At 47.7% G+C, this 2,919-nt stretch overlaps 1 non-coding gene across 1 annotated transcript; it reads right to left on the minus strand.

Annotated features, from left to right (window-relative positions):
* Positions 1-411: 411 nt before the first annotated feature.
* On the minus strand, positions 412-520 carry LOC116761457. The gene has a single exon (XR_004352023.1). It is a non-coding gene; the product is annotated as a U6 spliceosomal RNA (small nuclear RNA).
* Positions 521-2,919: the final 2,399 nt, after the last annotated feature.

The following is a 2,919-nucleotide window of genomic DNA, read 5'->3' on the forward strand; positions in this document are numbered from 1 at the left end:
TTGGAAAACATAAGTATTGGTGAGATAATTTGAGTATGTGAACTTACTTTTCAATGTGAACGTTGTGAAATCTGAACACAGGCCACATATATCCGATAAAAATTTAGCATCCAAATTGAAATGTGGTGTAAGTGTAAAACTACGCAGGACTTAGTACAAAAAAAAATTTTTTTTCAAGGATCTCAGTAATTTTGTACATGATTACGTGTTGAAATGATAATATTTTAGATACAAGTTAAATAAATATATTATTGAAATTAATTTCACTTTTTAAAAACTTGTTTAAGTTTAAAAAAAGTTTTTTTATTGGAGTCGAGTTGATTTACAATATTGTGTTAGTTTCAGGTGTACAGCAAAGTGAATCAGTTATACATATATCCACTCTTTTAGATTCTTTTCCCATAGAGGCCAAAAAATATGGAACGCTTCACAAATCTGCACGGCCTCCTTGTGCAGGGGTCACGCTAATCTTCTCTGTATCGTTCCAATTTTAGTATACGTGCTGCAGAAGCAAAAGCACTTTTTTTTTTACTTAAAACAATACGATTACTAGAAATTTAAAAATCATGCACGTTGCTCACACTGTATTTCTGTTGGACAACTCTTCTCTAGAGGGAAAGGCTAAGAGAGACCTAACCGGCTTCAGGTGGCAAGGCAGGGTGGAAGGCTCTCTGGGGCAGGGCCAAAGGTAGCTTGATGCCGGGGTGGAGGTTGGGGGTAGGAGGGGAGTGGGGGCTGGAAGAGGGCAGAGACAACTCGACCTGGCCATGTTGAGAATGTGTTTCACGGGGCCGGCCGTGTCTGCTGCGTGTCTCATAAGGCTCAGGTGTCCCTGCGCCCCTCCGTACCCTCTGTGCCCTTCTCCCCCGTCTTCCTTAGGTGCTGGCAGAGTGGGTCTCACCTCCAGCGGTATAACCATCACTGGCCCGGAAGCTTCTCCAGCACACAGATCGTGTCTTATTTCTCTTTGTAGTCTCAGTCTCAACATCATGTATAAAGAAACTTAGCAAGTTTTGCCGACAGAGGGACTGGCAGTCCAAATGCTGTTTGCTTTAGTGGGCTGACACGTGTGTGTTGGGACAGGCCCCCTGAGGGGCAGGATGTGAAGGGGAGCAGCTACAGCCTGCTGGGGGAGGGGAGTCCTCATCCCCTCATCCCTGGGGAAGTGCAGGGGGTGTCCCTCGGAAATGGACAGGAGCCTTGTCTGTGTCAGTTCCCGCAGCATTGTCTGTGTCGATCCTGGGTCTAACGAAGACGCAACGCAGCCAAAAATGAAATAAATAAATAATTAAAACAAACCAAAACAAAACCTAAGCAGGGGACACCCAACATTGGCTCAGTGAATTTCAGAACCTCTATGGACCAGCGATTCCTCTGTACCTCTCCTGTTACCCTCCCCTGTTACTTTTTGAGCAGAAATGTCTGTAGCTGTTGTCCTGCCGTGGTGTGCTATGTGTGGGCAGGCAGATAACTTGCATCTTTAGTTGTACAGACCAGGTAAGAGGAATACCTAAAGGAAACTCACCTACACCTAAACCCGATTTAGATGAGATGCTGGACCCTGAGCTTTAGGGTGTCTTGGGAGGGAAGTGAATGTATTTTGGACATGAGTCACTGAGGGACAGAGGACAGCGTGGACAGACTCTAAGGTGACCCACATGATCCCACCTCCTGGTACTCACACCATTGTATAACCCCCCCACCCTAGGGTGTGGGCAGGGCCCGTGCCTTGCTTCTAATCAATAAAGCACAGCAAAGATGACAGTATATATGTGATTATGTATCCAGAGTATGTAACATCCATGACCGTTACACTGGTCTTGCTAGAGCACTGACTCCCTTGCTGGCTTTGAAGAAGGAGGCTGCCATGTTGCGAGCTGCCATATGGAGAGGGCCATACAGCAAGCAGCTGGAAGACGCGTCCAGCTGACATCCAGCAAGAACTGAGGCCTTCCGTCCAGCAGTCGGCAAGGATATGAAGGCTGCCCCTCGATAAGGACCCAGCCCTGGCCCACAGCTTGACTGCCGTCTTACGGAGGACCCAGTTAAGCTGTGCCCACACTCCCTATCTTCAGAAACCATGAGCTGATGTGTGTTGTTTGAAGCTGCTAAGTTTCCGATCATTTGTTCCTAGCAAGAAGAGAACGGACACCGTCTACCAGCCGTCCTCAGTCTGAGCCTCACCTGCACCTCTCTGACCTCATCTCCAGCCACTGTGCCCCTGGCTCACTCCACACTAGCCACAGGGCCCACTTGCTGATCTCCAAACCACCAGGCAAGCATCTGCCTCCCAGCCGTGGCATTTGCTGTTCCCTGTTCCTGGAACGCTCTTCCTGCACTTGAAAGCAGGACTCACTCCCTTGCCCCCTTCAGATTATGGCTAAAGTTTTGCCATCACAGTGAGGCCTTCCATGGGCACCCTTTTAAAAACTGCAACTCACCGCTACCCAACTCCCATACTCCCTACCCCTCTTTCTTCTTTATTTTTCTCCAATTCTTTTTAAAAATCATTTTTGCTTGGTTTTTGGTTTGTTTTTTACCGTTGCGTCCCCAGATCATAGGAGCTGCCCATCAAATACTAGCAGAGAAGTTAAATGAACCAGGGAGATTGGTGGAGGCTGCAGTAAGAATGAGGTTAAAGTTAAGATAACAGAGGAAGAGACGGAGGCTGGAGGGCATTTTCTGGCTGTCAGATGTCTGCAGACTCCAACTTCGGACATGCTTTTCCCGGAAACACTCCTCATTATATAAAATACGATCCTGGGAATTCCCTGGCGGTCCAGTGGTTAGGACTCTGCACTCTCATTGCCGAGGGCTGAGATTCCGTCCCTGGTCGGGGGAACTAAGGTCGCACAAGCAGTGCAGCGCAGCGCGGCCAAAAAAAAAAGAAAATAGGATCCTGCAGGTGGGGAATGGACT

The sequence above is a fragment of the Phocoena sinus genome, chromosome 10 (genome assembly GCF_008692025.1).
Source record: "Phocoena sinus isolate mPhoSin1 chromosome 10, mPhoSin1.pri, whole genome shotgun sequence".
In the NCBI taxonomy this organism is placed as follows: Eukaryota; Metazoa; Chordata; class Mammalia; order Artiodactyla; family Phocoenidae; genus Phocoena; species Phocoena sinus.